This window comes from Drosophila ananassae, chromosome XL, assembly GCF_017639315.1.
Source record: "Drosophila ananassae strain 14024-0371.13 chromosome XL, ASM1763931v2, whole genome shotgun sequence".
Lineage (NCBI taxonomy): Eukaryota > Metazoa > Arthropoda > Insecta > Diptera > Drosophilidae > Drosophila > Drosophila ananassae.
Window position 1 is genome coordinate 7,844,497 of NC_057931.1, and position 10,131 is coordinate 7,854,627.

General features: G+C 37.4%; 2 long non-coding RNA genes across 2 annotated transcripts; one reads left to right on the forward strand and one right to left on the reverse strand.

Annotated features, from left to right (window-relative positions):
* Positions 1-1,551: 1,551 nt before the first annotated feature.
* On the forward strand, positions 1,552-9,028 carry LOC116655573. Its single transcript, XR_004310638.2, has 3 exons — positions 1,552-1,634; positions 5,082-5,409; positions 8,971-9,028. It is a non-coding gene; the product is annotated as an uncharacterized LOC116655573 (long non-coding RNA).
* Positions 4,847-5,924, reverse strand: LOC123257532. Its single transcript, XR_006507626.1, has 2 exons — positions 5,459-5,924; positions 4,847-5,340 (listed from the first exon to the last, which is right to left on the reverse strand). It is a non-coding gene; the product is annotated as an uncharacterized LOC123257532 (long non-coding RNA).
* Positions 9,029-10,131: the final 1,103 nt, after the last annotated feature.

The following is a 10,131-nucleotide window of genomic DNA, read 5'->3' on the forward strand; positions in this document are numbered from 1 at the left end:
ACAGAGGGAGAGAGCAAACAGACTTGGGCGCTGCGCAGCTCTGTAAATCTTGGCAGAGGCAGCGCAGCAGCAGCAGTAGCAGCAGCTCGACTGCTTCTTTGTTGGATTTTCTTTTTTCAATTTTTTTTTTCTTTTTGCGGCAAATAGGATTACGCACACTCACACACCCACTGGCATAGTGCGTGTGTGGGCCAGAAAGAGAGAGCTGCAGTCATCTTGCAGAGAGAATCGTTCTTCTCGGCCACAGTGAGCCCCAAAAATGGGGAAACAGGGGGCCTTGGTTCCATTTTCCCCCAGTGTGCTGCAAGCTTTTCCGAAAAAAAACCAAAAAACCAACTTCAATTCCCCAACTAATCACTATAATCGTTGTTTATTTTTAAGAAGTCTTGAATAAATAAATTCGAAAGCAACCTTATTCCAGTTCAAAGTCGAAAGTATTATTTCCTTAAAGATAAAATATAGAGTAGATTTTGTTAAAATTTGTATCTAATTTTCCCTCAGAGTACCCACTGTATATAATACCCTTATGTACTCATATATGAGTCTGTGTCCCTGTGTGTGTGTGTGTGTGTTTGGATGCATTTTAGATTTTGGGCAAATCCCGTTGCCATTGGCCACGCTTTCCATGTTTCTTGCCCTCTCGCTCCCTCTCCCTGGCTCACCTTATCCGCAGAGTCACCCTCTCGGGAGTGTGTCTGTGTTTCTCATCTAGCGATGAGCCCATCGCATCCACATCCACATCCACATCCGCATCCATTAACCCCCCGACAGTGCGGACACTTCCTGGACAATTCCTCAACCTTAACCTCTAACTTTGGCCCGAAAACGGAAGTCGGAGACGATCTGCTGGTCCCTGTCCCTGCCCAGACCCAGGCCCTGTCCCTTTTCACGTTTTCACCTTTTCAGCTTTTCAGGGTGCGTCATCGGCAATCAAGCAACATTAAAATTAACATTAATGCACTGGGAGAAAATTTCAATCGGATTAAGATATTTAGAGACTATGATATGTTTTTTAATACCATAAATATTGTTAAAAGTATAAAAGGAAAAGGATATTTTACTCTCATTCAATAAAGAACTTGTTCTTCCAACTTTTTAAGGCAATACTTCCATACTTCTATATTATTAGTCTAATATTATTCTTTTGAAACTATTTCCTTTAAATAATACAAAATATAATTAAAAAATCGAAGATCTTTTTCGAAAAATACCTTAAAACCCAATAGCTTTTTATTGAAAAACATAACTAGTTGAGAATTATAACTGCTAACTTCCTCTAAGTTGTTCCTTTTTGTCCTGTTTTTGAAGCTATTTCCTTACCAAAAAAATACTAGAATATTTTAAATATCTTTATAACATAAGATATTAATTTTCAATGAAATATTTCATATAATAATAGTAATTTTTCTCAGTGGCATTGAAAGGTAAAGAAGCTACATTGTCGTTACAGTTGACCGCCCTAAGAAAAATACCAGAAGAGGTCAATTTCGGGGTGTCAGCTGCTGGTAAGGAAAGAAAAAAAACTAAAACCTAATAGGCTTTGCAATTAAATTCAAAAATGACAAATTACAATACAAAATTTTACTCCAAGAGCATCTCTAGACTAAGAATCAATCAATAATTGTGGAAAAAAGGTATTAAAGTTCTTAAAACAATTGTAAAAACAGTGGCATCGTGATGATATAAATAAAATTAAATAAGAAGCAACAAAGGGGCAACGAAAAAAAAGCATAAATAAATAAATAAATAAAAAATAAAATTAAAAGAAATGAATATAAAAAGAAAAGACAAGTCGAAATTGTGCAAAAATGCAGCAAGAGTTCAATACACTCGATACACTTCACACAGATACAAAAAGCACACACCTACGCAAACACGCGCCCCTACGCACACACATACACCCCTACCTGAGCACACACACCGCCACACACACTCACACACTCACACACCACACACTGGGCGACACGTGCAACGCGCCGTTTGTAAACAATTTAATAATATTTACGTTTTATTTATAATGAACTTGAAAAATTCGCACAGTGGTTCGTTTGGTGGAAATCATAAAAGCGGAAAACAAAGGAAAGTAAAGAGTGTATTTAAAAAACGGTGGGTGAGTCATAATTTTAAATACAGTTTTTATTTTTTAACAGATAAAAGTTTGTTGATTAAGTTCTAGAACTTTTTGAAACTAAAATAGGGGATAACTTTTCTTGAACTTTTCAGTTAAAAGATGTTTAATAAATGTTTTTACCTTCTTACTATTTTTTTTTTATTAAAAGGAATTATTAAAAAAAGCCTAATAACTAAAATAATAATACTACTAAAGAAACTTTTGAGAACAAGAGATAGAAAAGTCTGGACAAAAAAAACCTAAAAGAAAAAGCTTTTTCGATTCAATATTGAAATGGATTTCAAATAAAAGTCCTTAAAGATATTTGTAAATAGTAATATAGTTTTAAATTCCGAGTGTCACATTCTAAAATCGAATTATAAAATCTGAAAATTGAAAGCGTTTAACAAGTCTAAGATTGAAAGCGATTGCAGTTCAATGATATTCAATTGAAAATGTCACTGTGCCGTGGTGGGCTGCGCTTGCGCGTGGGTGGCATTCAATGGCGCTAAACAATAACAACAATGGCGACAATAACAGTAACAACAATAAAAATAATAATATAACAACAATAACTGTAACTGGCAATGCGTGTTAAATAAACATTAAAATCCCAACGGATAGCAACAACAATGGGCTCTGGAATATTGCATTTTTCTCCATTTCAGATTTTCAGTATACAGTTTTCAGTTTTCAGTTTCTGTTTCAATTTCCCTTTTCAATTCAATGGTGCCATTTTCAACAGGGCACGAAGAGTGTTAAAGTGCAGTGGCAGACATTTAATTGTCAACATTTAGTTAGCATTTAATTTGGCATAAAACAACTCACTAACAATGCCACTAAACACTAAAAAGACTAACAAAAAGTCCCACGCTTTGCTCTTCAACTTTGACTTCCTATCTCTTTCGCACCTAGTCTACCTGTCGCTTTCGCACTTGATCAACTGGGGCAGAGCTTTATTTAGTATTATTATTATTTATTTTTTTTCTGTTTGTTTCGAGACAGTTATGTTTGAAATTCACTTTCATTTTATTTCTTCTTTTTTTTCAAAGTCATAATTGTTTTAATTCACACTGGCTTTGTTGTAGTTGCTGTGTTTGTTGCTCTGTGGTTTAGTTAATGGGTTTAATGGTTGTGATTGTTGTTGTTATTGTTAGTGACATGTCAAGGTGACTGGGCAACCAATTTCACCTAACCACCCAACCACCCAACCACCCACAAGCTCAAATGATAAACATTTTATTGAAAAGGCGCGCGCCATAGTTTTATTTTCGTTTTTTATGTTTTTCCCTAAACTTTGCACCAAAAAAAACAAAAACAACGGCTATGACCAGCCAAACGGCTTGTTTAATAATAACAATAAAAAATAATGGAAAAAACAACAAATCATAAAGGGTTTCCAAGGTCTTTAGATACCTAAACAATATATACTCTTTACTATAAGTTCTAAAATATTTTTTATTATTAAGATTCGAGAATTTCAAAGTATATTTTATTCATTAAATAATTTCAAATATTTTTTATTTAAAAACAAGAAAGGAAAGCTAACTTCGGGCGGAGCCGAAGTTGATATACCCTTGCAGTTCAGTCGCAGTCCGCTAGGTGGCGCCACGCATCTTATATTATTAGATATATAGCGGATCGTATATAGTCGGCCGATCCTTATGAAATTTGGCATATCGAATTATTTTGCCAAAAGAGTAATCTGTACCAAATCCCATCTTTCTAACTTAAAAAACACCAAAGTTATGCCAATTTCGATCGTTCTATGACAGCTATAGGATATAGTCGGCCGATACTTATGAAATTTTGCACACAAGATATTTTGGTCAAATATAACATGTGTGGAAAGTCCCAACCCTCTAACTTAAAAAACACCAAAGTTATGGCATTTCCGATCAATCAGTTATATGGCAGCTATAGGATATAGTCGACCGATCCCGGCCGTTCCGACTTATATACTGCCTGCAAAGGAAAGAAGGGTGTGTGCAAAGTTTCAACTCGATAGCTTTAAAACTGAGAGACTAGTTTGCGTAGAAACGGACAGACGGACAGACGGACAGACGGACAGACGGACATGCTCATATCGACTCAGGAGGTGATCCTGATCAAGAATATATATACTTTATAGGGTCGGAGATGTCTCCTTCACTGCGTTGCACACTTTTGACCAAAATTATAATACCCTCTGCAAGGGTATAAAAAATAAACTAAGTACCCTATTAAAGGGTAGTCGAACTTGAACCTATATTCCCCAGCTAGCTGGTAGAAAAATGCGTCAGTTTGGAGTTTGCTTTTCAAGGAAATTCCCGGGGATTTCGGGGGTGTGACACTGTTTATAGCCATAAAAATAAAATAAAATAGTGTTTAGACACAAGTCTATATGTATGTATATTTTGTGAGACACTCAACAAGTAGGGCAAGTCGGGCCCCCAATTTTTAAGCCAATGGGGTTGTGGAAATATTTGTTTTCAATAAAAATAGACAAGACTAAGACTGGTAGTCAGTCTCATCTAATTATATTTTAAAATAATAGTCCGGACTCTGGATGTCCTTACAATCCTTAAACTACCTTATCATATTTTTTGTACAACTCTTTAGAGGACTATTATCCAATAATTGACTCGTTTCTCAGACAGAGTCTGTGTACAGGAGCTAAGCTCATTAGAAACCAATTGACTTCGCAGGATCATCGACACTCTGGGTTTTCAAAAAAAAAAGAAAGAAAAGGACTCGGTCTGGTCATCATTTGGTATATGGAGGTATATTAGCGCACGCGCCGCATATCCTCGGCAGGTAGATAATATCCTTATGTGTGGAATATAGATGCACTGACAAAAATAAGTGGAGAAAGTATATAGTCTTGCTACTAAAACTTTATTTTTGTTAATTCTACTTTCAACAAGTGTTTATAGTAGATATCCCCTTATGAACTATTAATATTAAAAGTCTTTACTTGATTTTTTCTCAGTGTACTCGTTATAGAGAACCTCTTCTTGGCGGACTGGGTTTTTATGACACTGCGGCGACGGAATTATGACGGCGGCAATCGATATATGGATAGTTGGATATTGTTTCTTTGGCGACCATTCCAGCCGGCCGGACTTGATGCAACACCGCCACTCTATCACTAAATCATGCCGTCCGGGTCCGGGTCCGGTTGATTATGTCGCAGGGCCGTGATGAATAACCAGCAATCCGTAACCAAAACCGAAACGTCTTCGTCGGTCCTAACAAAAAAAAAAAAAGAAATAAAGAAAATACAGAAAAAGAAGATAAGGCGCCGCCAATACACACAGGTGACTTGGTTATTATATCTCTATATATAAACACATATTTGTATATTACCTTCGGGGCATTAGTTGGCCAGATCCCACTCTCGTATCAGAGACTTTATTTTGGGGGTTTTCCAGCCTTCCCGAGACCTCGTGCTGATTTCGTCAGTCAGTTTGTGGAAGCATCGATCCATCCGTTCTCCCTGAGCACTCCAAATCACATGGTACTCTAAAATTACACCTCATTTTTGGCCAATCTGCATCATCATCATGGTCAGTGGGTTTCAAGGAGTGCTGCTGCTTATCGGCACTGTTAAAAAATAGGGTTAATGTTTGGATTAATAGAGAGGGACTTGTACATCAGATCTATATATGAAATAGAACATAATAATAAATAGATCTATACTAGAAAAGAGTGGTTCAAAGGGATATCCCAATTTTATGAAGCTATCTTTATGCTTTTTCAGTGTGACCAGGATTGGAAAGTATGCAGAAAATAATTAATGAGAAAATCATGAAAGTTAGAGCTTGGAGATAGATCTTGTGGTATTTATTCCTTAATATTACTGATCTTGTTTAAATAATCCTATTAAAAAAGCAGAATATATAATTTTTTTTAGCTTTCTTAATGCTTTTCAAGTGTGACCATCTTTTAAAAATATTTATAAAATATTTAAAACATAATTGAGAAGAACAGAGAGTATTCTTCTATACTATTCTAGTTTTGACAATCCTGCTCTGCTTATCAAGTTTAAAGGAAGCCTTTCGAGAACCCCCTACACTTCAGTTAGTCCCCCTTAATTTCTCCCAGTGTATCCATGATTCAGAATCATCCAGTCCAGTACAAGGCAATAGCAACATCTAAACTCGAATGCCTCTTATTGCGGCGTCATCGCCATCGCCATCAGAAGCTTTTCATTGAGTATCGAATCGAACAGCCAAAACCCAAACCCAAAACCCATCCACCCCAGAGCCCCCATAAAAGATAAGCAGCTGGGACCCACATATACCTAAATCTATATATATATATATATATATATTGGAAGTGGAAGTGCATGGAAGGTGAGAAGTGATGACGGGAGTGGGTGGCAGGCAGATAGGAGCACCGTGGAGTACTTTGCTCGAATTCTCGATTTTGTTGTCGTACAACGTTCTCTGCAAGTTCTCTGCTAACTCGATTGTGGTTTCACATTATCTCGGATCTCTGGAATTTTGTGAAAAATACTATATATGTATATATATATATGTGGGTGTGTTTTTCTTTTGTCGATTTCAAGGAAAGGGGGTGTCTTAAAAGATCTATCGGCACTTAGTCAGCGTACAAGCAAAGGTGTGCAAATGGGTTTTGAAGGCAACTTTTTTTTTTGAGAAAACAGGGCTCGATCATCCAAAAGTCTAGTTAAGATCGTAAAGATTATGCTGGGGGTATTTTTCGTTTCAAATGATTCAGTTGAGATTGTGTATCGGTGGGTTTGTGAAAAATAACCAAGTTCTTAGACCTAGAATATAGAGTTTTATATTTTCCTTCCATCCTATGACTCCCATGACTCATTCTATATCTTCGCTATTTTATTTTCAAGTTTAGGTTTCGGTTTCTGTTTCCGCTTCCAACTGGAGATCATCGCAGGCCTCTCCTCTCGGCTGCCTTGGCCTTGACTCCGTTTGTTGGCGTTGATTGTTTGGCCAGCGTTTTGTGGCTTTGATGTTTCCCACAGTTTCCCACCGAAAAAAAAGGGGGGGTGCCTCAGTGACAGGGAGTGGGTAACATAAGCCCACCGGCCTTATCAAGGCGATAAAATAAAATAGGTTCCCAAAAAAAGAGAACTCTGCAAACGATTGCAAGATTTATCACAAAAGTAACACTCTGGCATCGCGCCAGATGAGATGAGAACTGTTCTCAGTACATATGAGTGTATACACTGAGAGAAATGGCTCTAAAATTATAGTGATAGAGGAGGATAAATGGTTAAAAATTATTCATAAATTATAGCATCATTTTTAACCAAAAAATAAAGTAAATAAATCAACGAACATGGTTAGAACTTGGCTGTTGCTTTTTAATTTTAACTATAATTCCTAACAGGTTCTAGCTTTAAAAGCCTTAAGTCTTCAATGAATAGAACTCTTTGTTTTTTTAGGTGTATAAAAATAAGAAAGATCTCATATTCCTCTGCCCAAAAAATACTCTTTACTTCACCCATTGGGTTTTGGGTTTTGGGTTTATTGTCACCGGGAGACTCTTGGCAAAAAATACACATATGTATATGTATTTATGAAAAAAAAAAGCTGAAGCCGAAGACGATGAGGTTGAAGGCTTCGCTGCCTCGCAGTCATCGTCTTGGCTGGATGCCTGTGATGAGTGCCGGAGTGTTGATATTTGTTCAAGTGTAATTGCGAATTGTAAATGCGACAACACAGATGCTCCTCTCGTAATTGGGGATGGCTTCTTCTCCGAGATGGATCTCTCGATATTTGGCTTAGTAAGCTTTTGGACCAGCCAGATATCTCACATATCTCAGATCGCAATTGTATCTGTATCTGTATCTGTAGCTGTATCTGTAGCTGGAGCTGGCACTGCCTTGTCCGCTATTTGTATCTTTTATCTGTGAAAATAAACGTTGAAAGTTTCGTTGGATTGTTTGAACGTTGATTGTCAACTGATCGGTATTTACCGCCATCCGAGCTTCCTTCCCCTCTTCCCCTCTCCCCAGCCACTCCATCCCATCCCGAACCATCCGAGCCACCCAGTATCCCAAAGTATCTGTATCTGGTATCTGGCCGTATCTGTATCTGGATGACTGACTGACTGACTGGCTGACTGACTGTCTCTCTGGCCGGAGTTTTCGATTTCAGATACACTTAAGTAAATAATCGTCGTCTTTTTTTGCTTCGCATGTGTCGCAAGTATCGGCATCTGTGGCCTGTATCTTTCTATCTTTCGGATACACAGATACTGTTTTCTTTAGACGCATTGGTTTTCAGTTTTTTTGTATTTTTTTGTATTTTTTTGTATTTTTGTTTTCTTGTTAGTCTCGGATTGTATTTTCTCTCTTGGCCGGTTTCCCATTATCGATTATTGCATCTCCCTGTTGTTGTTACCAGTTACCAGTTAGCAGTTCTGTTTTCCCAACGCCAACACAGACATCTTCATCATCATTATCGTCATTGTGATAAATCATCATCATCACCATATACAATCATTATTATATAGTCATCGATGTTCGACCCAACCTGCCTGAACTGAACTGAACTGAACTGAAACTGACTCTGAAACTGACTCTGACTCTGAAACTGAAACAGAAACAGAACTCTGAGCTGACTGATAAGAATGTTTGCTAATAAGCTGGGTAAACACTATATATTTCCCCATCCCATATGCCACACATAGATACAAATATATCTATAAGTTTGTTCATCTATATGCTCCTTGGTAACTCCATAACTCTGTAACTCCACTTTCAACTATTCCTTCTCTAGAAACTTGTCCATCTTAGTAGATCATTTTTGATATTTTCTTTATTAGTTCCATAATATATATATTATTATTTTACTATAAAAACTCTTATACTCTTATACCAATAACAGATATAATCCCCATTTGTCCAAACACCAAGATCCTAACATCTAAGTACACAATAATATTTAATATTCTATTTAAAATTCGAAATTAAAAACAAAAAATGAATTGTCTTGAAGGTGAGGCTTGGTCTTTATTTTCGGGGATTCTTTCGATTTGCTTAGCCCTTTGTTTTTTTTGCAGTGTCTTATCTGGGCCAGTCCCAGTCGCCTGTCCCCAGTCCTCAGTCGCCGGACGAGGGGTTTCATCATCGGGCGTTGGTGACACAAGACATCAAAGAGGCCGCCGCTGATAACGCGGATGTAGATGCGGATGTGGATGCGTAGGTGGTGCAGGGAGGGTGGTGCAGGGGGTGGTGCAAGAGGAAGGGGCTGTCGAAGGGGGGTGGCTATTTGCACACCTCGTACTCCCCTTATCGTTTGGGGGCACTTTTTTTTCACAACTTTGGATGGGTGTTGGCCGGAGAGATGATGTGCGATGGCTCACGGGGACTCATTAGCAGACGAGGAGATAAAGCTTCATTGACAGCTCCTCTACACTGAGAGAAATTCATGGAAAATATAATAAAATTATATAGAGTTTGAAGAGTAATAACACTTAAATAAAACCCTATTTAATCCATCAAAAGTTAATCATAAAATGAATTAAAATTATCTCTACTCCCAAGAACATTATAAACTTTTCTCTCACCTATTTTTTATCTCATAAGCTACTGTTTTTTTGGCATTATTTTTGATTTTGATTGAGAAACGCCAAATGGAGGTAATCACCTGAAATATCAATCATCTGACCCCATGAGACGATAGAGGGAGTGGAGTCATGGTGCCACAGATTTCGTCAAGTGCTGACCAAAAAAATAAAAAAAAAATTATATTATATAAAAAACAGGCCCCAAAAATAGAACAAGCTTATGCCGTCTCTTTCACACCGCAGTATGGCCATCTCTTTCGGACGCCATGCTGCCTGATAAGCCACGTCCATCGCAGGTGCTTTAATTGAATTTCTGTTCTGGGTATTAATGAGAAAAATCATTTCAAACTGAAATTCGATAAGAGAGCAGTCCCAAAAATAAAATCGAAGCAGAGGGGGTTATCAGGTTTTTATTTTTTTTTTGGTTTATTTTTTTGGCAGCAAAACTTTTAGATGTCCGGGGGCTGACTGACGTCCAA